This window comes from Aphelocoma coerulescens, chromosome 1A, assembly GCF_041296385.1.
Source record: "Aphelocoma coerulescens isolate FSJ_1873_10779 chromosome 1A, UR_Acoe_1.0, whole genome shotgun sequence".
NCBI classification, from domain to species: domain Eukaryota; kingdom Metazoa; phylum Chordata; class Aves; order Passeriformes; family Corvidae; genus Aphelocoma; species Aphelocoma coerulescens.
In genome coordinates, this window is record NC_091014.1 from 77,280,227 (window position 1) to 77,308,125 (window position 27,899).

Genomic DNA, 27,899 nt, shown 5'->3' on the forward strand with positions numbered 1-27,899 from the left:
CATTTAGAAAATGTAATCTTTGCAGAGCCACCTCAGTGACATGTAAGTAAGCATCAGCTGTCCCCAGACTAACCCAAAAATGAAGCTGTGTTTTACCACACCACCACGTGAAAGCCCATAGTTTGTATTCCTGTTATGGTTAAGAGATAATGCTGTATTTTGCTCCTCATGTGATATGCCACTCACATTTAATTTCAGATCCAGCAACTAAATACGTCGGTGGCTTACAATGGTAGTAACTAAGGTTTTATATATGGTTCACTCTGTGGGTTCCTCCTTTTCCTTCAGAAACATTGCTTCCTCCACTGCAGCTGCTGCCAGGACCCAGCCTAAACCCTGCAGCCAGCAATAACTATAACAATAACAATAATTCCATAACCAACAGAATAAAGAAACCCCAAACAAACAACCACCACCTCACTGAGAACACAGAAGAAATTAATTAATTAATTAATTGTCCAGCTCAGAGTCTAACTCAAGCCATGCATTATTCCATGGCAGAAATAAAACACCTGAGCAGTCTGACAACACGTACTGCCAGGCTGGCCCAGATGCCAGATGGGAGAGGCAGAGAAAAGCAGTTTTTAGTATATGAGGCTTCTGTAATCAAGGGGAAAACTGGAGAAATCCAAAGGGTGGAAAGCCAAAAAAAAAAAAAAAAAGAAAACTGGCTCTGGTTAGTAGATATTAATGAAAACATTGTCTATGTGGCTTCTCTCATTTACTAGTATCTCTTTTAAATGTACTGATGCAAGCTAGGACACATCAGTCCTGGTCTGGAGCAAGGGCAGGAAGGTCTCTGAGGCTCTTTACTGGCATTACACCTTTTGCTGTAGTCCCCATATGTCAAACTGGATGACATGAATGAAGAATCTCCTCTGTCCATCCTTCTCCACACTCATCTCACTAACTTTTTCACCCACAATTATTTTGGCTGCAAGGCAGTGAGGTTGGATACAAGACTAAGTGAATAACTGGTTAAAAAATAGCTTAAATGATAAATGCTAACAAGCAGCAGATAGCTGAGTTTGTGTGGGTGGGTGAATGTCCAAAACTGAAGTTCTGAACTCTCTGACAGAAGCCTGATACTTCAGCCTGGCTGCAACAAGTGCAGGCTGTTGTAGATTATCCAGACTCAACAAAAGTGACACATTCCAAGTCCTTTTAAAGAAAGGGATGTGAGACAGAGCCACCAATTAGGATGCTGACAACACACTAAACTTCTTCATACACAGTATTTTGGATTGGAACAGTCAGGCATTTATGGTTTCAGAAAGGAGTCCAAAAGGAAGAGTTCCCACAGAGAAACCATGGTCTTGGAGAGAAGAGGGCCCAGAAATAGGAAGGGGAAGATGCCATCTGGAGGAAGATCCCAGAAGCGGTGGCAGATCCAGGAGATCAAGGAGCTGTGTGGAGATGAGTGTCTGGGGAGGCTCAGGGAAGTTGCCCGGTAGCACCAAGTACTGGCAGCTGGAAGCTGCACCACACCATGAAGCACCACGAGTTTCTGTCAGCCTTCCCTGATCTACGAAAACCCCCCCATGGGGAAGGGAAACTGAAATCCAGTGAATGTAACTCTCATGCAGGGAGCATGTGAATGAGTGAGATAATCAAAGAGGGTAAAGGCTTGTTTAAAAGTCTGTCTCATACTGGACATACAGGTGATACCACAGGGCTGCTGGACATGATATTATCAGCACCCCCAGCACTAGGGAGAACTTAATCTAATTTTTTTTGTCTTTCTTCAGGAGTCTCAGTATTCAAAAAACTTTCCTCCCATTTCAACTGATCACATGACGTGCCACCTCCTGAAGTGGCACTAACCAGGGCGTGAAACCACAGCTATGAGGTGAGCTGACATCACTGCTCCCTCTCCTAGAGATTTCCAGGACAGCAAATGAGGAGGGGAGAGGTGAACCCGCAAAGGGAAGAGTCAATGGAGTAAGAAATCAAAATCATATGCATAACCTCCTCTTCTCTGGGATGAGGAGCAGGAAACAGCAGATCTCCGGGTGGAATTGTCTGTTTTGATAACAGTGTGGCTGAGGAACTTGAAACAGAAAATGCATCCCCTTTTTATCCTTCCCTCCCATTCCCCAGTGAATCTGCAGCCTGTAATGGTCACTGTCAGTATAATTCTGGGGAAAGGTGACATGTCAGATGAGTGTGTCACAGCTCCGAGAGGACAGTAGCAGAAATGAGGACAGCTCTCAGGGCTGGAATGCCTGATCTCCAGCTCCACTGCTAAGCCAGATACTTGGAAAGAGTGGACATGATCCAAAATCTCTCAGATGGGAGCAATTCTCAGACTCCTACAATAAGCCTTCTGTCAGCTCAGCCAGAAAAAAATAATAGACAAACACCAAAACTACCAATGCATCTGCAGTGAGTCATCTGGTTACTGGTCACTCTGGTATGACACAATTCACATGGTATCCATAAACTGCTTTTTGTCCTGTAACGTTGCAAGACACCGAACTTACAAGGAGAAAAACCTTCTGAATTCCATGGAAACCCTGCAAGGAGAAGGGCTGCAGGACTGGGCCTCAGTTTACTGGTTAGGATGCACAAGCCAGGCTGCATGGAGCTTACCAGAGCGCACCAAGAGCACAAAGAGCTTGTGGAATCCCCCACTTCCCAGGGAAGGAGCTTCCCAAATCACTCACACCTTGAAGGACTCCATTAGGCAATGAGTGAGAAGATCCTGTTTGCTGAATTAAAGTATCACTGCCCCCTTCCCCATCTCAGTGTCTCAACATCCATTCACAGTGCCCATCTACTGTGGGTTGGCCCTTGGCCACAGCTCGCACTCCACAGTTTGACCAGCACTCGGGGCTCATGAGCCACAACTTGGCCTCCATCTGAGCCTCCCTAGGCTTGCTTTTCAACACAAATAAAAGCTTTATCCCCAAAATATGAGCACATTACATTATCAGACATTCTAAACAAGCTTAGCTCCTGCGTATGCGCTATATTCTCTTTGCTTAAGTTAACAATAATGTTGAATAATGAGGAAGGATGCACCTTGCTGGGAAGCAGGTCAGTACAAAACTCACTTCAAAGCATATTTCTTCATGAATGCAAGGTCACCTATTTAAAGAAAATAGCATTTGAATATTAAAAGATTATGATTTAGTGGAGCTTTAGGATTACAGGCAACATACTAAGCTGGCAAAACACAGTTTTATAGATCCACTATAGTCTTCTTCAGTGAAAAGCTATTTTTAAAACATTCTGGAGAAATAAGGTTAGATTTTAAATTTAGCACTGTTCTACAGCTCCGGCTGCTTATAAACTGACCTTAGGTATCATAACTAGTTATTTAAGTCCTCAGTCAAAAAGGAAAAATTAAATATGGTCTGAATTTCTTAATAATTCAGAACGTGTTTTTGATGTGGATGCCGCAAGATCAATAAGTTCATAGTTTTACAGGAGGCATCACCAACTGACCTGCTTGTAGGCAGTCTAATGGAGACAGAAATCTCCTTTTGTTTTGTATGCTTGTTTCTCTAGGGAAGGTGTAACAGTCAGCAGGGAATTTCAATCCATCCAAATTCTTACCTAGAGCCAATTTTGGAGAACCAGAGTCAATTCTTGGGACACCAGCTATAAATAAACTGCTAAATAGAGCACAGTCATGGATTAAATCAAGACAAAGATTCTGATTTCCTCCCACCCTGTGCAGGATGAACTCATTGCATCCCAGAGTTGTCTGCAAGAGAGCTGGAATGGTCCAGAACAGAGCCAGGAAGAGAGGGAGTAAACAAGGAGTGTTGGAAATCAAAGGTTTGCAGCAAGAACTCTCTCTCTCTTATTTAACAGCATACACATCCCCATGTCCTGGGACTCTCATGCTGATGCTTAGGCAGAGAACACTGTGAAGAGGTTGTTTGTCTCTGTTTCACTTGATGCCTTAGGTTTTAACTTCCATGTTTTTCAAATCCCGTACTACTCTGAAGTTCCTTGGAGCCTGTTCACTTCTGCTCTCTGTGCTGGGCAGACATAACAAAGCCTCTCTGGGCCTGCTCTCCAAGGACACCCAGACCATCCTAGGCCCAAAATGTGTAAACCAAAAGCTTCTGAAAGGGGGGCAAGCTTGGGGAAATTACATCATTAACTGAAGTTTTAACTGGAGAATTAACCCTGATATGCAAATGAACCAAACTTATAAAAGTGTGAAGAACTCATGACTTGGGGTCCATCTTGGGGTCTATCTCGGCAGCAGCCTCTGGCTCCCCAGAGCTTCCTTCAAAGGCCTCCTTTGAAGGCCTTTCAAATAAATACCTGCCTTATTCCCGTATTCTTGTCTAGTCTCTGTTTTTAGGTGGCCTCTCAAGGCATCACGCTGACAATTCCTGTGCTGGCAATAGTGTGAACAGCAATAACAATTTCTTTCGATATATGCCCAGGTTACACTACCACAAATTTCTAGGAGACAGAAATTTGCTTCTCAGCAGAATGCTGAATCAATATATTACATTGTCCAGGGCATTTACATCATGTGGGCTGAAGTATTAACAGAATAATAATTTTTGCACAGTGCCTTCAAGGGACAAGCTGCAATTTGACCACTGTTACAAATAAAGGAATTGGCACTAGGACTTTAAGCCCTCTGCCATAGCAAGGAGGGGGAGAGCAGCCACAGCAGCCATCCTGCTGGATGAAACATCATTCATACTGTGAGTTATATGTCATAAGACAGCATTTGAGTCATTTACAAGAAAATTTTAAAACCTCTAATAAGAGACTTAAAACCAAACCCCAACAAGAACAACAAAAGAACAACAAAAAGGCAAGCTCATTCCAGTTTTTTCTCTCTAATAACTGAATCAAGGCAAACTACTAACTCCTTGCATAATTCCATTTTATGGCCCATGCACTTATTTGTACTCTTACATGAGGTGAGGAAGAAAGGAAGGATGTTTTCTGCAAAGCAGTCACTTAAAAGCTGTTAGCTTTGCACCATCAGAGTGATAATGGCATTCTTCTGTCCACCTGCAGATGCAGGAGATGCTTTCCAGTTCTCCCTCAGTGATTTCTTTAACTCAGCAGCCCAAAACATTAAGACTCACTCAAGCTTCTAACACAGTCAGTGGCAAGAATGCCACCAACTCTCCAGGGAATGACTGAACCCTTGGAAAGTTACTCATTATAGGTGACAGAAATCCTAAATTCCGGCTACATGCAGTTCCTTGGATGCCATCATAAATTAAAACACCTTTGGAAATGTCCGACTGCAATCAGCCAAGAATCCATTAAACAAGGAAGGGATTCAGCTGCTGGGCAGCTCTGTGTAGAGAGCTCTGTTTGCAAGCAGAACCTCTGAAGGAGGGATAACAATGATGTGGATTTACCTGAACTGTGGCACTAATGCTCTTTGATGCCTCTGTTCTCTGAGTACATGAAAGATCTAGTCTTTCCCTGAAGGTGAAAATAGATGCTGTTGAGGCAATTATCAGTAAAACTTCTTGGGCACCAAGTTCTTTCTCAATTTTTGTCCCAAACTGGACTGTTGCTGCCTCATGCATTATTTTCATTATTTCCTTAAAAACTGCTAAGATCTTACCTTTTGATTTGTCTTCATTTTTAGCCAAGCAAGACTAACTTAGCATCTGTTGTTCTAGGACAGATAGGAAAACATGTCACCTACGTAAGCTTGATAATTATCCAGAAAAATTTGTTCTTCTCCTAAACTAAAAAAAAAAACCCGGGTTTTAATCTAGATTCTGCTGATCACTGAATACTTGCAGCTAAACCTAGCAAGTCTGTAGTGTTTATTACAGCACCAGCTCCTGTTTATCACACTATTTTGTGTGAGACAGCATTCAAGAGCAGTTGCATGAAAGTACCCTTTTCTTTAGCATTTCTTCCACTCAAAATGTTTAGGGCATATAGTAATTTTTGGGAGAGAGCAAAACAAGGTGGGAGGTACATAGGTTTTATATCTTTAAGTATTAAAATAGATAAGTAGACAGACAGACAGATAGATAGGAATCTAGGCAGAGAAGCAGAATTTCTGCTGGGGCTTACAGGATGTGTTCATTTCCCATCAGACATCAGAGCATCACACAGGCACATTCCCCCTGCAAGGCTTCTCTGTGAAACAGACTCACCCAGATTCAGGCTCTCAGAAATCTTGCTTGATTTGTAAATGCAGTACTACGTTTATAATAAAACAACATTTCCTGTCTATATGTTTGTATATTTCAGATTTCACTAGGTAAGAACCAAGTAGTTTAATCTGTCCTCCCCTAACATATGCTGTCTGTGCTGTCCCCTCAGCTTTCAGATGGTAAGCCTTTTCCAAAAACATACCACTCTTTCTGGGATGTCTTTCTAAAACATAACCCAACCAGAAGCTACAAGCTGGATGCAGCGATTAGTGGCTGAATTCTTTGCCTTGGGTTATGCAGAATATCTAATTAAATTATTATAATGGCCACTTTTGGCCCTAAAACAAAAATAATACAAAACAACGCAACATATAACATTTAATTCACCTTTTCCCCTTCCAAAGACCTCAGGACTAAATTCTTTTCTACAGAACAAAACCTAGCAGTATATGCTGTGGTTACAGCAACACATGCCAGTCAAGTGATCTTACTTGTTTCATCCCCTAGTGATTGCAGAGTATTTCTGGGAAGCAAAGGTCTTGGCTTACAAATCAGGACCCACAAATGTCACTCTCACTATTCCATGAAGCTCTGTGCAGCATGTGGTGCTCAGAGTGTGAGGGACTTGATGCTGCAGACTGGTTTTTCTGCTGTACCTCCACCTTGCCTTCTCCAGGGGACCACGAGGCGTTGTCTCTTTGAAAGCCTGCTGCTTTCAAGGCTAAGCTCAGTCGTGACACAGCCAGGTATTCTGGGAGGAGTGCAAGAATATGGAGGCTAAACTTTGGAAGGGAGCACTTGTTGGGAGAAAGGGCAGCTCTTCCCTGACAGCCCTCCAGAAATGATGTATAAAAGGCTGCTACCTTCAGCTGCTCTCCTCACCATATTTTCTTGGTTTAGGTTCATTAAGTCTGCTCATAGACTCAGAAACTTGCTCTGCCTGGCATTATTTATCATCTGCAGCATCATTCTGGCAGAAGCTGTGCTACCTATGGATTAAAATGGAATATTGTGCCTTCATGCACCCTCTGTGCACGTTGCAGCTCAGCCATAAACAGCAAGCCAAGCTTTACAGACCAAGCCAAAATTTAGCCCTCGTGTAATGAAACCTGATTCCTTGATTCCAATAGCCAGATTTGGACTGGGCAGAAATCAATTAAAATCCACTTTGGCCCAATGCTCTCTAAAGACAAAATCTCACTGAGGCATTTGTCTCTTGATAAGACTGAAAAATGCAGCAAGCAATTGCAATGCTGCAATAAGACTAAACAAACCTCCTGTTCTCTCTGAGTCCAGCTCCTCACTTAGTCCAGACGCTGCAGTTACTAACGAATGCCAGTTTGATTTCACACTAATATCCCAGTTAATCTTCATGATTTCAGTTCCTGCAGACTCTCGTTACAAATCTCTGGTGAGCACACAGTGGCTGCAGAGACACAAGATTAATAACAGTGGAGGATAAAGACAGAGGTGGCCATTTATTCTAATTTGTCTTGCCACGTGCATAATAAAACACTTCTTGCCAAAAGTAAATGTTTTATATTCTTGCAGCTAACTTTTCCCTTGCTAAATCTTATGATCAAAACCACCCCACAAGAGCACATTTATTACTAATATTTATGCCACAGGATGAACTTCCTTCCTTAAACTGGGTGCTGACTGAATGAATTGCAGGGGAAGGCTAGGAGTTGAAATGTTACTTTTCGTAGCACCTTTGGATCCAACACAACCATTTGATTGACAAACACAAACAATTCTTAGCTCACTTTGGTCCTTGGCACTGAGGAAAAAAAGAAGCTGTAAGGTTTATGCAGTCAGGAGAATAGATTTCCCTTACCACTGTTTGTAAAGGAGAAGCTCTTCTGGCCATTCTTCCCCCAGTTTCCTATGCTAGATTAACAGGCTTTCCCAAGTCATACAAAATTTATTAGAGACTGATGGAGTATACATTGCCTTTTACATGCAAAGGTGCTGTTGGACTCTGGGCCTGATCAAGTCAAAGATGATCAACCCACACTCTCAGGGAGGGCAATGAAGACATTTTTCTTTGAATCACAGCGAGAGAGACCAAGGAACTTTCCTTCCTCTTGGAGAAAAAGAGCGATGCCCAATAGAGTATCCAAGACCAATGAGAAAATTAAGTGGGCAGGAGGAGAGAAAATGAAATTTTAAAAGGGAGCTGTTAACCATTCTTTGTGTTAGCTAGTCACATGAAAAGAAAGAAAAAAATTATAGCTTGGATGTAAAGACCCTCAAGGGGTCTACAGATTAGCAGTAGCAAATCAAATTTTGCCCCTTTACATCAAGCAGAGCTTGTCTGCTCAGCTCGGACACACAGGATTAGTTCTGTGCCAGAACATGAAATGGTTAAGCTCTATTTCATCTCAAGTTTCCTAGTTAATTTGAAGTACATACATTAGATTAAGTCTCTGCTTGCAGATCCTCTGGTTGGTTACAGATCTCTGGTGGCTGGATGGCCCCTATGGAATATGTTGATAATTTTGTTTACTTGCCCCTTCCAAATAGTGTTAATATACTCAGACCAGCCTAACCCCAAGGCTCTGTATATAATCTCTGTTTACTGATGCAGTTGCCAACACAGCAACTAGAGAGAGAAGCCATCTGCTGCCAGGGAGTCTAAAAAGTTTAACTTTTCCCAAGGTCACTGATGAGGAAAGCACATCTCTCTGGTGCTGAACCTGTTGATGTTAGCAAAGTCCTAGGAATGCCTGAAGCTAAGCAGATAATTCAGGACTGATCGATCCTTTTCCTCATCTCTTTCATGAAATCCAAGACTTGGCAAGAGGGACTTTGTTGTTCTTCCCCACACCCTTTGCATTTTCACATGCTTCTCTGTTTCTTGGCTCTGGCTGGGACCAGGAGCAAGGGCAGGATGCTCTCATCTTTCCAGCCCGACTAGAAAAGGGAAATATTAGAAATCTAATGAAAAGCAAGTCCTCTGGAGATTTCCAGCCCAGTTTGGCAGATGCAGCTGTAGTTCAGATAATCAGCAAGACTTCTGGGTGCTTGCTTGGTGGGAAATATTTGGTTGCTCTGCAACACTACTTAAAGCATGCATGGAATAAGGTTGTTGCTGTGGATTAATGGAATCTGTATTTTCAGCTCAGTTTCACGAGGTGTTAGTACTCAACAAACCGATGTCCTCAACACTCACCAGCATCACTTATTTTCTAAATGATCTGACCCCTGGAGAGGTGCACTCAAGTAAGTTTTGTTTTGCTTAAGTAGCCCCACCATTGAGAGAGATTGCTCTTTAATTAACAATCACAAAAAGGCTGCTCATCAGCAGGCATTTTAGCCTGTGCCATCCAGCTTGTGCTTTGCCACAGCTTCCCACTTTCCTGTCCCTTTTCCTGCTGCCAGCTGGAGCAGCTTGGCTGGAGTGTGCATGCCAGGCTGTCTCCAGACACTTCCCCTTGGTGGAGGTGTCCAGGTTGGAGAGCTCAGTGCCGATGGCTGCATCATACAGAGGGCTCCCAGTAAACCCAGTGCCAAATGCACTGGAGAATTTTGCCCTTATTTAGTGAAAAGATCTGGGACACATGATGAACCGATGAGCTCAACTGGGTGTATAGCAAATAGCCACAGGCATTTGCCAGGCTTTATTTAACACCCTTAGATAGGCTTAGTTTGTTAAAGCTGAGCCAGTCTAAAGCCTTTGGCATTGGGATCCTGTGCAAAATCAACTCTAAAAAGAGGAAATCCATACAAAATATCTCTGAACAGATACTGATGGGTACCATGTGATCCATGATTATTTAAATGGATTCTCTAACACATTCTTGCTTGACATAATTAACTGTTCTTGTTATTCTGTTATGCTACAGTAGCCAGCCATATGGTAGCTCACACATTTTTGGAATGGGATTTTTTAATTACTATTATTTTCAATCCTTTTTTAATCTAGTACAGAACATACATTACATGATAAATTACCTATATATTGCCTTAATAAATTGACATTTAAATCTAGCCAACACAGAGTAATTTTCCTAATTAAATGTCAATATGTGCCCAAGAGTACAGCTCTTCAACATTGTAAATGTCACAAATTAGCAAACGGGCAGAATCATCTACAACTCTATTTCTCCAGGTACCAAGCAAGTTCTGCTGTGCATCTCCCATGACAAAACTGGGGGGAGAGAGGGGAGAGGCAGCAGGTGTTGTGTGACCCACCAGAGGAGCAGCAGCTGCTCTGGGGCCACATTCCTGCAGCACTCCACATACACTCATTTCTCCTTCATTATTCCCTGCTGGAAAGTTGCCTTGCCAACTACAGCACGCAGTGAGGGGAGCCAGAGCTTGAACAGGAGTATGTTGTTAGAGGATACCACCTCTAGCTCAGCATAATCAGCCAGTGAGATGGCCCAGCACTAAAGTGGTCCCTAACTCTGACCACCAATCTTAATTCTGGTGGGTTTGAACGAATCCTTTGGTAATGTTCTGAGTTATTTTGACAGAGAAAGGTTGCTAACAAAGAAAAAAACATTTGTCTGTCAGTCCTTCCCTCCCCTGAGAAAGAGAAAGGACTTTGCTAACAGGATTCTTGTAGATGGGAATCCATCAGAGACTGCAAGTAAAACCTGCTCTTTCTGTTACACACTTGTTGAAGCAATCCTAGTTCTTCATCTTATAAAGATGATCTGATCTGTGTCCCCTTGGGGCAATTCAGCTACAGCTTTTCTCCAGCTTGGCTCTTTGCAACTCTTGGTCTTAAGCCCCTTGAATCCCCAGATGTTTTAATGCCCAGTTTTTATCCCAGCATTTGAATGCCCAGTTCAAGATGATGTATCAGCCCCACAGAAATGAATTTATAAAGATGCATTCTGTTGACAGCCCTAATCAAGTAAATTGATACAGTGACTTATTGCTTACCCTGTTGTGATATTGGACAGATTTTTCACTGCCATTACTGCTGAGTTTCTGCCAGTTTGGGTTTTTTTTCTTTCTTCAGCGTACCTGTAAAATACTACACATTGTAATTTTAATTAAATAGACCTGCATAAGAATAATTTCAAGGAATTGTAACTTCACGCTGTGACTGCAGGCAGTTTTCAAGTTGTCTACTTCTCCAGACTGATTCAGAGGAAAACCCAGCATCCGAAGTCACGCAGAAATCACAGACCTCTCTAGGAGAAATTTGCCCTTGAAGGATTCCCAAGGGCTGGGCTTGCAAGCCCACTCTGCAGTGCCACCTCGTGACAGACAAGGGCTGCTCGGGCAAGTCTGGCTTCTCGGGCTCACATCCAGCACAACTGCGGCTGTGTAAAGCCGTGGCGGGATATTCACTGCGAACACTCAGGATAAAACTCTCCTTTTTTGCCTATTTTGAAGAGATGGGCCTTAAAGCGCTGCAAGGAAAGGTTCCATTTCTCATTGCAGCATCATCTCAGGGCATTCAGAGTTATCCTGGCTCCTCTTTCCACATGGTTATCGGGTATTATTGATTAGCAAAAATGCACCTCGGGGAAGTCACATTTGACTGTGCCTGTCTCCCCAAAAGGCAGCTACTCCAATACACAGCTCTTCAGAAGCTTTCCTCAGCTGTTGCCTGGTCCTGTAGAAACCGAGCCCTCCAGCCTCAGAGTTCTTCCAAAAGCACTTCAGCTGCAAGTTCTGTATCCATCATGAGTCCAAGACACATCAATATACAGAAAACAGGTTTTCTTCTTCCCATGTCCCCTGCTGGTCTTTGCAGAGCACACAAAACACAGTGAGCTTTGCTCCAGGAGAGTTTTGAGTCAGAAGATATTATCCCTCTTTCCCCATGCAAACAGTGAATTCTCCCTATCTTCTCGTTAAACTCTGTTCCTCTGCTCAACTTAGTTATTTGCTGGTCTAAAGGAGAGAATGAGCTTGACTTTTACCCAGTGTTTAGAGAACTCACTTGGTGCTTAGGAGGGTTGTGATGTAGTTTCACTAAATAATTAACCAAAAATAGTGACAGCAGAAGTCTAAGGGAACCACCCACACAAGGCAGGATTTCAAACATTTTCCTCAGATCTAATTCAAGATAAAAAAGAGAAATTCATTTCTCTAGCCCTCATGTAGAAGCAATTTGTCTTCATTCTTTTAAATGAAGCTATTAAAATCCATCAAAGTGCCTAAAACTAAAGAACAAACCAATCCTCAAGCGGGGGAGAAAAGAGCACCTAATCTTCCCAAATATCCATTAACACAACAACCCCAACCAAATTTCTTGTGCTAAATAACTGCTGTTCCACAGTTAAAACTTACTCCTATTTTTGTAGGAAGCTAAAATGTCTACTTCTGATTTGTGGGAAGCTGCACACCTAATTCTGGACTCCAAATTCTGCTAGACAGCCCAGATCATTAAGCAGTGACCATCACAACGCCTCACCATTTTTGTGACATTTATTCCCCAGCTATAGAGATGACCTAGCAATATTTTCTAACCACAGAGGAGTATAATGAAACTCACATTCTTTCTCTAGCAACAAACAAACTTCATTGAAAGATACTGTTTAAAAGCAAGTCACTCTGCAATGTACAAAATGAAAATCAGATTTTATTAGGAATGACCTTTGGTGGGAAAAAAGTATATGAGAGAAATGCTTTAGTGCTTATCTGGAATAAAACAGCAGCAAAATAATTAAGGTTTGGCCTTTGGAAGACCTTTCTTGGTAGAATCATGCTGCACAATGAGATTGAATATTAAATAAATTTTAGTACAAATATTCATGTCCTCATTAGGATTTCAGTAGTTCCAGGAAATAAAGCTATTATTGATTAAATAGACAGAAATAGTTTAATAGCTTCTCTTTCCAAGAAAAAAATTAATCTATCTCTTCCTTTGTCATAATTCTTTGACTAAATGTTAGCCATCTGTACTCAGGAGAGAGGGAGATTCATGAGTGTGATTAAAACACTCTTGAAATAAGTAAAATAAGAACTGCAGGCCTGACACCACCACCTATTCTACTGAAAAACTTACACCACATCAAGGCCGTTTACTGCAACTCATCAATGCAAATTATTTCTGACCCAGCCTGACAACCAAGTAGCCATCTACCTGGTTTTGGACAGGAAAAAAACAAACCCAGACCACTCCTTCCTTTATACCTACAAAACATCAAGAGGAATTGCAAAAAAAAAAAAAAAAAATTGTTCAGCATTTGATATTTTGGATGTAAGAGAGAATACCATTCAGCAATTCGTTTAAATTAGAACAGTCCCTCTTAGCAGAAACATTTCATCTTTAGCAGGTGAAAATGTGAAAGTTGTGAGGCTTACCTTGCAGGTTTTATGTTTAGTTACCTCGAACATAAAACATGACTCAGTCCCTAGATTCATGTCCACCTGTGGAGGTCCTGACATTTCTGGCATCTTAAGTTCAGCTCATCATGTAAGTGTGATAGTCTTAAGCAAGCAAAACTTCACAGTAGAGTGGAGTTGGATAAAGCAGCCACGATTTGTGGAGCTCCCTGTACGTATGTCAGAACTACTGAGGGCAGCCAAAACCAGCTTGCTGAGCAGTACAACACAAACAACCTCTAAATCTTCTTTGCTTACAATAAGTGGGCAAAGGCAAAGCTCTGCAAAATTTATCTGCCTTTTTATTGGTTTAGAGCAAAAGAAAACTCAGCTCACACTCCGGGCAAAGTTGAGGATCTTAGAACTTTATAGGCACGTATAAACAAACAGAGCCATTAACCAGCTTCAGTTCGACTCAAACAGCCCAGCAGCAACGCCACAAAGGCCAGAAAACTGATTCCAGCACCTTGCAGCTCCTCCACTGCTTCAGCTCAGTTCTGTGGAAATTCCCTTCACCTGTGGACTTGGAAGAAATTCCAGATTCCTACAGCTGAACCCCAAAGGGGACCACGTGCCTACCCCGGAATACAGAGCTATTCCATCCTTCATCTGAGCCTGTGGAGGCTCACCAGGGTCCCCCACTATGGACAAATGATCTCAAACAGATCTGTAGAGATCTCTGACAGAACTTCTGCCAACTGCTGTAACTAATGCAAATAAACTACCTTTTTTTTTTTTTTTTTTTTTTTTTTTTTTTAATATGCACTTCAGGAGTCCACGTTGGCTCCTAGCAAGTTTCCCAACACTTCTTTCTGCCATAAAACACAAAATATTTGAATTAGAAAATGGCATGGATTTTTGGAAGGTTTTGCGAACAACCTTTTGCAGAGGTTTAAAAAGAAGCTTCGATCTCTTGACAGTCTAAAAAAAACCAGGAAAAGTCAGGAATATTTAAGAATAGTTGCAGTTTTCTAAAGGCTTTCCCTTGTCCTTGACATCCTCACTGTCTCAACTTGGTTTGGAAGCATGGTTTTCAGTACAGAAGGCTTTTAAGTTTGGCTTTTTGCTCAGCTTCTGTCTTAAATGTTAATTTTATGATCAGATGTTTCCTTTTCCAACAGTCAACGTTGTATTTTCAACTCAGAGTTATTCTCAGCACTTGATGATATGCCATCAGAAAGACCTAATTCATCCTCTCTTTCTGCTGGTGTTTGTCATCATCAGAAGACTGCCTTCAAAGCTTTAAAAATGCAATGCAGAAACAAGTCAGGCCATATCATGGTGCCATAGTCTGTGGGAAAAATGTATTCTCCAATGATTCTGGAATTATTCTAGAAATTCAAAGCAGGTCTTTCTACTTTTATATTTTTCTGAGGAATCTTAATGTACCACATGATGCAGGAATAAAAAAAACCTCCCAGCTTAAGTCTGAATAATAAACAGGTAATTTATGATACGCTAGTATTTTTTTCTTTTTTAATCAAATATTGCTGTCATTTTTTAGGCCTTCAGGATATTCTTGAGTTCCAGCTCTTTAAAAAAATTGCAGCTATGACATTCACATCAGTATGCCTTGGAGAAAACTCTGGTGCAGATGGGCTTGTGTCAAACATTAAGCTCCAGAGAATGTGGGATGTGGAACTGACCTTCTTGCAGCTAAGGCACGTTTTACTCACTGGGTAAAACCTTCCAAGCCAATGTCCATCAGACTCAGAGTCAGTCAAATCCTCTTCCAAAACTCTTAGGAAGAAAAATAATCTGCCTATTGCTTTTGGCCAAGTGAAAGGACTTTTTCCACCCTTTCATTTCAGACAAGAAATTATTACAATGTGCACCATACTTCCATGTTCCTTGGTTAACTAATCCCTTTTATAAACAATTCTTTTGTCTGTGTTCCCTAGTGTTTTCCATTTGAGAAATTCCCCATTATGTGCCTAGTTTTTATTTTTGTTACCTAATATTTAGCCTCAATAATTATTCCCTGTGGAGAAGATTTTTCTCCTTGGTGTATCAAAGTGTGTATGGGTTTTTCAAAGAAATGAGATACTGAAAGAGATACACTGCCAGGTGCACAGTGCTTGCAAATCACACACAATTTTGGATGGCACAAAAGTGCAGTATTTTTAGAAGAGACTAGCTGAGTGGATTGATTTTTAAAAAAAAAAGTGTCTGTGGTCTTTGGTCAGGCTTTCTTGTAACATGCAATGGTCTTTATTACCTTGTGAAAGAGTCCTGTGCTGTACTTGGGCTGTCAGCAAATGCTATGAGGATGTTGCTCAGAGGACAGCATAAAACGCCTTCAGAAGAGTCCAGACACCTGGATGATGAAGGTCTAAGTCTTTAGAGGAATAAGAACCTCGAAATCCCAGAGGCTCCTTCCTTGAGATCTGACTTAGCTGACGAGGGAGATCACAGAGCTCATATCCCAGCTAATAGGAATAGAGGGCACCTTCACCCACATCAAACATTGAGTTTAGGATCCTCATTCCTGATTTTTATCTTGACTTGGAGCATTTGGCTACAGAAAGGAGCATCTTACCTTTTCAGGTATGCATCAAGTGCCCCTGGTGCCTTTTACCTTCAGAGTGAGCCAATTTTCTCTCCTCCCACTTTGAAAACACCCCTCCAAAGCAGTTTCCCTAGGCGAGGGGCAGCACAGGTGCAGGCTGCTGATCACACAGCTCCAGCTGCTGACACTTCACATGCAAAGTAATTCTCACAGTAACTGGTCCTGAGAAACTCCTTCCTGGCACAAAGATCCTCAGCCAAAGATGAGCGCCCTGCTGACCTGATGCTAAGTGAGAGTTCTTGATAAGGAAGTTAAACAGAATAAATGTGCCTCTCCTACACAGCAGCAAGAAGTGATGGATCAAATAACAGGCTCCACAAAACGTGTGGAAAGGAGCAGAGAATTTAAATGTGCCAGCACAAGGGGTTTTTTTATAGAACCGGTGTGAAAGGGATTAAAATACAAAAAGTCAAAGATAAGAAAAGATAACCATCTATTCATTCTGTTAACTTATCACTTTGATATTACTGAAAATTTTAGAGTTAATCCTATATAAAAGAAGTGGCAGTCTACATCAATCCTATTAATGATTCATTTAATACTTTTATTCCAGACTGTTTCTGAGAAGATTTCACAGGAAAAAAATGAAAGGCAATTGGGAAAAAAAATTACCTTCTTTTCAGGAGAAAATAGTCTTACTCACCCATACTGACAATCCAGACTTCCAGAAAACCATGAAATACTGTGGAAAATTGTCATCTTGTCATAATTTTAGCAAACAAAAGAGATGTGAATTCTCTTTGCAGTCTTTTCTTATCTTTGTTTTTTAACAAAGAAAGGAGAATTGGAAAAATGAGAAATGTTTTCATTAGATATCACCAAGTTTAAATTTCAATAATTGCTTTAGCCACACCTAAATCCAAAGATTTACAATTAGCAATCTCTCACAGGAAACACCTAAGGGACTTCCAGCCCAAGATTAAAACTGCCAAACTCAGTAAAGTTGCTACCCATCAGAACCCCAAGACTTCTGAAAAAAATTTAGTAGGGATCAACAGAAGTACAGCAAGATATATTTATTAGCACCTTCAAGTAGGTCCATTCTGCTAGATACCTTCAAGGAAAATGGCAGAGAAAGGTTTTCCCCCACACTTTCCAGAGAGAAGCCCTGATGCCCTGATTTTAGAAAAGATCTTTTTAAAAACACATTCTCTTTCTGCAACATCTGGTTTCAGCTCATTTCAAAACCAGAAGCCAAGTAAATGTAGCAGGTCTGTTTGGAGGCCTTACTTCTGTAGGTTTTGCATTTTTTCAATGCACTTGGACTCAGTTTTGATACACATAATTTTTAATGTTTTATTAAACATTAGGCTTTTGCATATAAGGTTTTCCACTTCATTTGCAAGGTCAGAAAGCACGTTTGCACAAACTATTTACTTATGCCACAAGAAATCTGAAAGCCACCAACAATAAGAGGAAAAACACTGGGGAAGACAGAAAGGAAGGAAAGAACTTTATGGCCATTAGGAAAACCTAAACAATGGGAATAGTAGCAAGCCTGTATTACCTAAAGATTGAAAATAGGGAACCACAGGGATTCAAGGATATTCAAATCCTGGCTGGTTGAATGACACCAGCCTCAGGAGAGGTACAATTCCTTTGCACAAAAGCTGGCATTAAAACTGATCTTGTATTTTCCCATCTCCCACTCTTACCAATCCATTAATTCTTTCCTTTCTTCAAAATAATGATGATGACAAAAAAAGACTTCCCAAGCACAGCCACGTGCAAAGTATCATAATTTCCATCTAAAATAACCCTGGCTGATCAGCAAACCTGGAAGGTTCACCTCTGACTGGGAAACAGCAGAGGTACTTCCTGTGCAATCACTTTTATTTTCAGTCAGAATTCTGTGGGGTGGAGACTTCCAGCAGCACTCTCCTGCCTGGGCTGTAAGAGATCAGCTGTCTTTGGCAGGAGATGCTCTTTTGCCAATGACCAAGATCTCAATAACAGCACGGAGGAAGCACACAGCATTACTGGTGGCACAGGTTTCCATGTCAGTGTCCCAGCTTTCCCTGTTCCCAGAAGTGTAAAATCTGCTGGGCTCTGCCTCCAGCCCTGCCATGCTTGTTCCTGCTGGCACAGGATTGGATAATGTTTTGTTTCTCTTCACTTTCCCCAAAGTGAGACCTCAGTGTTTTCCCTGTTCCTTTATCCTTCTGCCTATGCTGGGAACAGCTCTAGTACTGCTCTTGCTTTTCCCAGAGGGAATAGCCCCATAACAACAAATCCCTCTGGGTTTTCATTTAAAGGCCTCTCACTGAAGAGCAGCCTTATGTTGCTCTAACACCTTTTCAAAAGTTTGGTGCTTCCAGGGAAGCTTCTGGCCCAACTCAAAATGCACACTTTTCATTAGGAGGCTCTGTTTGAAGCACAGCTGACATTTCTGAGTGCAGACCCTCACTCCCTGTAAAGCAGTGCCAAAGTTAACACCGGACGAGGGCTACAGACAGCTGCAAACTGGCTGGTGCTAGTGAACAGAAAGTGAGAACAATTTCATTAGCCCATGGTCTACAAGTCAAATTTGACATTTCAGAAAACACAGTGCCTTGCTACACAGCACTGGGTGCTGGCATCAGCACCCACCTGGGAAGCCATGGAAATGGAGGAGGTAAAAGTGGGAGAAAGGGTGATTCTTTGGAGGTGGTTGTTGGTTTGTTTCATGAATTTCAAGAAAGGCAGGACTTATATTTACTCTTTTTTTTTTTCCCAGTGGTCCAAATAATCACTTAAAATACAGCATTAAATGCCTTATACAATTAGTATCTTTCTTTTTAAATTTTGGCCCAGACCCCTTGACAGCATCCTGTTTAAGCAGAGAAAGGATTTTGTTTTGAGACTTCTGAGCTCAGTGACATTTTTGAGGTCTGTGTTCCTTCTCAAGTTAAGCTCCAAAGAATGTCTAGGTTTTGGTGGTGAGATTGTGAAGTGTGAAGATATGAACAATCAGCTGAGGAGAAAAGGAAGAGAGGGAGGATTAGCTATAGGAATGACTCTGCAAACTGAGACCCTGCTACGATCCAAGGAATTGAAAATTGCCATGGAAAAACAAGCTGTAGGAGATCTAAGAAACACCTTGGGAAAAATTTTGTTTATTGAAATGAAAACTGTTAAGGATAAGACATAAAAAAACTCCTCTGCAGAGAAATTAAAAGTATACAAGCTTGCTCCGAGTTAGAAGAAAGTAAAATGCAGGAGCTGTGAGTTCCAGAGAAAATGGTAATTCTGTATTACTCTAGCTTCAAGATGAGTCTCTTTTTTCCAGGGTACTAAATCCTTGTGCTCTTAAAGCCTCAACCCCCCTGCATCTCTGCTCTCAGCTATTTTTCCCTGGTGCCCCAAATCTCTGAATTAACTGTGAAATCAAGGAGGACAGACTAGCACCAGTTCAGCAGAGTACCACGGTAATTCCCTGGTTCCCTGTCCCTTTTAGACACAAAAGTGCCATCATCATCCATGAAGGAATTTCAAATCTACTAACTACTAAGCCTATGTCCAGGTGTAATCAGAGGCCCACTGAAAGAGAACTGAATGAGTCACTAGGTAGGACACTACCACCTCCTCACAGTGGAATAAGCCAGAACTCAACCACTAAGATAAAGAATAACCCCAGTTTCCCCTCTCCTTCCCTATGAACTGACTGACATTGAAACTCAGTCTTGTTTCCTTTAATATGTATTTGGCCAAAAAGCCCCAAAACAGTCATTGTAGTTCTCTCTCCTGATCTTGGTTAGGAAAGAGCTTGGAGTGTTTGCCCTGCTCCCTGCAGCAGGGCTTTAAGAGCTTTTAGGAGAAGATCTGGAAGTGCATAAACATAACATCAACAAAATGCTCGAAGTCCTGAAGATGCTGACTTCTAAAAGAATAGCAACACAGCTGACTGGGGGTTATTTACCTCATCAGGAAAACTGTACGAAATTCACACCCTGCCTTGATACTGGTGGGGCTTCAGAGGCACACAGCAGCCAAGCATATAATGTGTTTCCTATGAGGAGCCAGAAACTTTCAAATCTATTCCAAAACTCACTTCTCCAAATTACAGAAAACAGTGCCAAGCCAGGAATCACTTTGGCTCCAAATGCTAAGCTTATTAACTGTGGCATTAAACAGCATATGAAATGTGTGCCATGAGATTTACCACACAGCTCTTCAGATCACGAGAGCTTCTGGGAAGAGAAGAAACCCTCTCTCAAAATTATTTCCTTTTACAGTTCAGCTCAGAAAAGCTGGCGTTATCCTCAGTCTTAGAATACCAAAAAAATCAATTCCAAAAAAATTTCTAAACACAAACCTCTGGGATTTATCACTGGATATAAAAATATATGCATTTTGTAAGGCTCTCCCAGAAAACAATGATATTCTTACTGAAGGAAAGACAGTAACAGGATGGTCCAGACAAGTAGCTGTCTTGTTCCCCCTGTTGCAGACATCATTCCAAATTTAACCATAACAATTCTTTCCTGAGAAATAAGCCTTGATAAATAATTATGACTGTAAGGAAAAAAATGTCACCTTACCTCTACATATATATCTCAAATAGGATAAACACAGTGTTAAAAAACAATGGGATGGGGCAAATTTTACAGGAATTTGAATAAAAAGGAAATAAGGCATTAAATAAATAAAAATGTTCATTTGCTTACATTTGGATCTTCTTCCAAGCCAAGGAAGAGGGTGTAACCCCTAAACCCAAAGATAACCATGGTGAAACTTCAGTGACCTGAAATTTAGAAACTGTACCCAAAGACAGAGCCTGTTTCTGTTCAAGGAATAACACAAGACAGGTGATAAAGAGAGCAGCATCTTTTCACTTTGTTTGGCTTGCTTAGCTTACTTGGGATTCTGGAAATTTACTCTACTAAGGTTAGGTACTTATTTACTTATTTACTGTTGGAAATGCAATTTACTTTGATGGGCAGAAGCCCTCCATACCACTTTGTGACTTCAAGCAGCCACACCCACCTAGAAAAGTTAAAATGCAATCACTGTATTAAAAAAAGCGAAAACAAACCAAAGCCAAAACAAAACCAAACAACCAAAAAATCAAACCAACAAAAATACCCCAACCAACCCAAACAAATAAACATCCAAAAAAATTCCTGGCTGCCACAACCAAGAATAAAGGGATATGGCATCACTAGTCTCCCATATGACCATCATGAACCCTGATCTTTCCAGCTCCACAGCAACGTGTGGGCTTTCCCCAGAAGAGTAAACACCAGCAGATGAAGGCAAGGAGGCTTGCACCAGCCCTTACACACAGGGCACAGCTTACACACCTCAGCAGCAGCCTGTCCAAAACCCTCCAGACCCTCCAAACCTTCTTTTCCCCAAATTTATTTTCAGCTCAAGAGCGTAATTTTTCTACAGATAGATTTCCTGCAGGCTTAACATTAGTGTCCCATCAGGACCAAGCAGCAGAAAAGCCATCCCTCACTGCTCTGCTTGGATTTCAGATTCCCAGGAAGCTCAGTCCTCCCACTGCTGCCTCAGCTGGGGCAAAGACGTTGTTTCATCCTTTAACCTGTTTGCAACACGCCTTGAGATCTGGAAAGGAAATGAGAACCTCGGGAAGTTTTACAGGAGTTGGAAAAGAGAAAGGAAAAGAAGACATAGAAAACAGAGAGAAAGAATCCAATGCACAGCCCCAGTGAAATCAAAAAAAGAAATGAATCCAACCCACCGAACCGCTACATCCTTTTAAAAAAAGTAAATTTTCCAAGTGCACACAAACTGAAGTAAATCAAGTACAAAGCTTGTGGTTTGGGGTATGAAATTTACTTCAGCCACTACAGCACTGAGTAAAATCAATCAGCATTGCCAGTAGCAAGATCCAATATGCACTTTGAATACAAAATTATGATAAGCCTATTGGGCAGCCAAGAGAAGCTCTTGTCTGCTGTGCAGAATTTTGTGAAATTAATTTAATTTCCCTGCAACTCAAGAAAAAAAGAAGTTGGAAGTTCAGGGTATCTGCAGCTGGTCTTAATGCATGATTGGTACTTTTCTTTTAAAATGTTCTAATGCATGTGTGTATACCCAGGGCTGCAGAGCCCTCACAGGGTTAAATGCAGGAGGGATACAAGCAATGCCTCGTGAGACACCTTACTCATTTTTCATCTTAGCACCTGAGAGTATTCTGGGTTAGAAACGACCCCATTATCTGATGCCATGAAGATTTTTGCCCTTTCCTTTATACCCCTGTTATACCTTTTTACAGCTTCTGTATTCCTAGTGCTTTTTGCCTACATTCTTGGACTTGTTTGTCAAGCTGAGAGACTCAACATTTTAGAAGCTTCGTAGCCAGAGATCAGTGTGCCCCAGAGCCCAAGGTCCTCTCCAGAACACATTCTGTAAACCAAGATAGAACCATCCAGGGGAAGGCTCCTTGGGGAGGGGGGCTCACTTGAGCCTCTCATTGGGGAATCTTTGATAGATATGCTAATTAGTAACACCTATAATGTTATACCCAATGTTGGGGAAGGGGAGAGAGAGGTGTGGAGACAGAAGACGAAGACAGAGATAGACTCGGCGGGGTGCATCTCGATGCATATGACCTGGACTTGTACACCTAAGGATCCTTAAAATAAATACCAAGGTAAAATCCCTTTTCCCCTTCTAACCGTGTGTGACTCCTGATTTTAAGACCAGGAAAAGGCATCAATCAATCCACACTATCCTAAACTGCCCCCTATATCAAGTCATCACTGGATAACCCACTGAAGTCAATGGAAATAGCCTATTTGTTACATTTCAGTTTATGGCTTTGACTTTGGTAGACAACCTTTCTTCTTATATCTTAAAGAAAATTGGCTCAGTAATCCACACTTCCTTTTGAACTGGGTCTTTACATGCAGTTACTGATTTGCAATTATTACACTGTTTGGGTTTTTTCCTGTTGGAAATGTGTTTCCAGTAGCAAGTAGGGGAATATCCACTTTAAGAAGTTCAGTTATGGTCAGAAGATTGACACTGTGGAAACTTCTGATCTGAGGGGAAGCGTCAATTCTGAGCTGCACAGGGTGAATCAAGTACTTATTTCTGATTCACTGCTGGGCCTTGGCCAGAACAGGAGAGGTATCTGACCCTGGGAATCATTATTAAGGCTGTTAGCAAAAGTCAGGCTGAATAACTCCTATTGCAGAGTGACACAAGAGGCAGAAGGAACATCTCTGGCATTTCAAACACCAGATGTTTTAGGCTGCTAGGTGGTGTGCTACATATTCCTGCTTGCAAGTTAATGTAGATACAAAAATGCTGCTAGCAAGGATTTTCTTGCTGTTTTCTAAGTCCATCAGAGACTTTTCTCTCTCACAGAAGAGGTAGCAGAGTTATGTAAACAACCAAACACCTGCAACCTTGAAAAGTCTTGTGTAAAGTACAGCAGGAAAATTATTTTGACAATGGATGTTTTAGGATTTTAGCCAATCACCCCCAAGGGGTGGCTGATCCTTTGTCCAATTAGACTATGAAGAAAAAAGTCTATAAAAGAGTTTGTAAAATAACTAAATAAATCAATCTTGCTGCACCATTCCTGCCTGCTGGATCTTCCCTCCTCCTCCTCCTCCTCCCTATGGCTGCAGGACATGGTGATATACCCTAGGGCCCAGGCCTGTGGTAATAAGTTAAGAGACTGATTCCCACAAGTAAAGGAAAACAAATAGAGCCTCCTACAGCCATTTCCACAGGGATATTTTCTAACTATAATTCTGCTTGGCAGGCTAAGGCTGGCATAAGTTTTAAGTGACACCTGTTCAGGGAGATTTCTCAGGCTATAGCTGCTTGTGACACTAATGACGTTGTTCTTTGGAGAAGAAATCCAAATTGCTGGTTGTTCAGCATAGATTTATATAGGTAAATGGGAAGGCTCCCTCTTTCATAAAGGGAAAACAGAAATTGAAATGATAGCTGCAGGTAACAACATTTTGATAAAGCTTCAAACATAAATCTGCTTTTTTTCCAGTCACAAAATGTTTGTAGCTGATTGATCTTGCAATGTAATAATTTTGTTCCACATGAAGCAAGATCAAATTCAAGTTGGTCTTTCTTCACCAATATTGTGACTCAATAATTAGGGAAGGGGACTGGAAGTCAGAGAATCTAGCTGTAAGTGTTGCCAGGTTTACAAATACACATATTTTGTTTTATCAATTACTACATTGAGACATTTATGCAAGATATGTTGCCTTTCCAGAATGACTCGAAGCTATAGGTATGGCAGGGGCTGTGAATGCTTACAAATGTTTAGATAGATGTTTACTAGACACATAAAACAGTCCTGCATATTTCTACAGACCAGTTTTCATTATTTCAGTGCGATATTAAAAAATCCTGCTCTGTAGATTAGTGACAGCTTTGTTTCAACTGGTAAAAGAAAAAAAAAAGAAAAAGAAAAGAACAACAAAATAGAACCAGGTTCAGAATAATTCCAGTCCAGGACAAGCCAGAATCAAGCCAGGGGTAAATTTTGCTTCAAACATGTACTTGAATCATAAACTCTAGCTTGACCTGCATTAGGATTTCAATGCACAAGTCTTGCTACTTCAAATTCTGCTTAAAGCCAAGCATGTTTTCAAAGCAGGCCTGCACTGGAGAATTAATCAGCCATCTCCAGACTACAAACCTGTTAACATTATGCAGATACCATCTCAAGACCCAGGTACTTGGATACTTGGTACCCTGCCTGGAATTGCAGACAACCATGCATTTATCTGGTATTTGCAGTTTGAATTCTGTCACCAGCTGAGAATGTCACAGCCTGGCCATCACAGCTGTGGGCAGGCAGGGATACACTGCAGGTGGGCACCTTCACTGATGTCTGTGCTCCTTCCCAGATTCCAGGGCTGGTCACTGGTGTACTTGAAATGTCCTGATTACTCAGCTGATTTTATCTCCGACTCTTGTATAATTGAAATATTTTATGGAATAAGTTGAAAAGAACAATTCAACAGAAGTCAGATAAAAGTCTTACATGTGGGGAGTCTAGCTAGCTAAGGTCAAAAAACTTTAAAGAGATCAGCATAACAATGACATTTTTATAATGCTTTCAATCTACATTTAATATTTTTTTGTCATTGTTACAATTTAATGAGCTTATCCAAAGGTCAGTGAAGTCAGAGGGAGTCTTCCCATTTACATCCACAGGCTTTGGATTCAGCCAACAGCTTGACAAGTACTCTGGGACAATTTTGGATGAAATCATTTGCATAAATGAAGGCTTAAGCATCTCCAATGAAGCAATATGGATTTCAAATTGCAAAGAGTCCTCAGACAAAGGATGAAGAAACCTGATTATATATCCATGGAGGTGGAGCCACTTTTGTATTTTCAAAAAAAATGCTGTCAGGAAATATAATAATTATATTGCTGAAGCAGCTTTACGTCAAATAGGAAACTGCATTCACAGGTTTTGAAAGAGAGAGGAGTTACATGACAGGCACCAGCACTGATGGGCTTTGCTCAATTCACATTCTCAGATGAAGTTACACTTGTGCAAATATAATATCCAGTGGCTTCCAGTATGGTTGTGCTCCATTGCCAAAGGACAAAAATGGCCCATAAATCTAAAAATCATGATTTTTAGAAAAAATCATGATTCTCATGTCAGCTTTTAAGAATGGTTTGGTGAGATTTGGTGAAGTTCTAAGACCCACAGAATTCAGTAGACCAACGACACCTACACTTTGCATTGTCACTTACAGTGACAAAGTGAACTTCCAAATTAAAAAAAATATTACTAGATAAAGAAATCATCGTTTCTATGAAATGTTTTTAAATGGGTTTCCTTTGTCATTCATCCTTTCCCACAACGGAGCAGATCAGATGATGAGAGGTTCTCGTGTAGGAAGGTGCCACGGAGAGCTTTACTTTCAATGCTCTTTGTCAACAGGATCTGTCTCCTCAATGCTAAACCAAACATACTAATGTGCCTTTTCCCCACAGCAAACTTTAGAAAAAACTCTGAGTTTCAGGTTGAGTAGAGCTGAATTACATGGAGTGATCCTAGGTTGCATTTACGTTAATGCTTTGGAAGTGGATTAGGAGATCAAAGCAGCCACTGTCAAAACCTATCCGTGTGCCCTTAGAGCATCTCAGGAGCTTTCCTTCAGAGCAGCTCTAGAGTGGGCTCTGAACCACATCTCTGAACCATCCTGTACGTGCAGTTCAAAGGATAATTCTGTTCTAAACCTTTGTTTTCTTGGACACAGGGCCCTTAATGGATTAGTCTGGGAAGCGCCATTCAGCCTTTGTCTCCCACAGGGAATGCAGCAAACTGCTCAGCCCCTGACAGTGTCATCTGCTTAAGGCCTCACAAACATATGCAGACCTCACTTCTGTTCCTGATTTCGCTCCCGTTCTATTTCTTTCCATCCCTACAAAAAAAACCAAACCAAACCAAAAAATCCCCAAAAAACCCTACGAATAGTAACAACAATAAAGAGTGCTTGAAAGCAGAACACTCAGTGTATGCACTGAGAATCCTACCAATATGACTAAAAACATATCTGAAAAACTAGTAAAGCTTTTATTCTAATTGAAAACTTCACTAGATTTAAAAAAAAATGCCTTTTAGGGCATACAAAATATATTCCATTGGTTATCTGTATATTTGGAAATGCTTCTTATACAGCCAAGAATTAAATGAAGTATCAGCACTTGGCAAAATTCTCAGGTCTGGAGAAACTCAGATCACAGATCTGAGAGATCACATACAGTTCACTTTTACCTGATGACAAAAGGAATTATTTATCCCACAGAAATAGCCTCAGGATTTGTTGACAAAAATAATTAGGTCGGGTAGTGACTTAATAATCCCAGTTGCCACCACTTCCTCACTATCCTGAAAGTTCTAGGACAGGGAACTAAAGAACTTCTAGGCCAATAAAGAAAAAGAATGACCTTTCCCCAGTTCTTTGGCTTGGCTTTCTTTTCCTCCAATGAAAGCAGAGGTAATTTAATTTGGCCTGCTTTTTCTGGAGAAGAACTTCCTAACACTTCTCACCTCCTCTTCCTCCTAAGAACTCCTCCCTCACTCTGGTCAACTGGAAGAGCAAATCATTACCTAGTCCTTGCTCATTAGAATTTCCATCACACTTAAGTCGTTTCAAAGAAATGCGGGATGTACAGTGAAATGTGTTTACTCACATTTGGTGGAGATGATATCTAGATTAAGGATTTTTGCTTCCCATCTACCTCAGCAATTTTATCCCTGGCTTACCAGCTGCTAATATTTGCAGTGAAAAGTTGTGTGGAAGGAACTGATCTTTCCAGCTGATGATCAGGTGGTAATTTGTCAAAACACCCACATGCTGGACAGAGGAGATGGAGAGGGATATTCAGGTAGCATTTCCTGGCTAAAAAAAAGTCTGGAATGCATCAGTGCCAGGGAGTGAGGAAGAAAGAAATATTAAATGGCCAAGATGGAGACATCTTCAGTAATTCTCTCTCCCTCAGAGATTATATAGAAAGACTGAATGCCTGGAACTGGCTCCCTCTCTCCAGCTGACTGCCTGAGCATTATATCCTCAAGCACATTTCAATGCCTCCCTGCAGAGGCAGCCTCACTCGGATGATATTTGTATCATCACAGCTCCCCAGAGGTTTCTCTTCTCCCCTTTTCACTCACTTCCCCTTCTTCCACTGCATTTTCAACACTCTCCCCTTCCCACCTGCCCCAACACTGAAGGGGCATTTCCTTGCACAACCACACACAACGGCCTTGGGTGAGGGCAAGAAACTTCCCCACTTTTTTCCTCCCACCAGGGCTGAGGAACGATTTGCACCCCTGCCAGGAGCTGCCAGTGAGCTGCTTCCACAGCCATTTCCTACAGGATGCTCCCAAGGGTGTGCAAAGGTGGCCCAGCCAGGCCAGCCCCCCACCTGGTGTGCTCAGGGGCAGAGCTGGGTCACCCCCCTGC

The 27,899-nt window shown here is 41.4% G+C and overlaps 1 long non-coding RNA gene across 3 annotated transcripts in view; it reads right to left on the reverse strand.

Annotated features, from left to right (window-relative positions):
- Positions 1 to 27,899, reverse strand: part of LOC138104789 (uncharacterized) — a 55,687-nt gene that overhangs the window by 15,075 nt on the left and 12,713 nt on the right. The window contains exon 1 of one of the 3 annotated variants that reach the window (XR_011148290.1): positions 15,949 to 16,010. The exons of the other annotated variants lie outside the window; for them this stretch is intronic. This is a non-coding gene — a long non-coding RNA (uncharacterized lncRNA). Of the gene's footprint in view, positions 1 to 15,948; positions 16,011 to 27,899 lie in introns of those variants that run through there. 3 annotated transcript variants of the gene reach the window in all.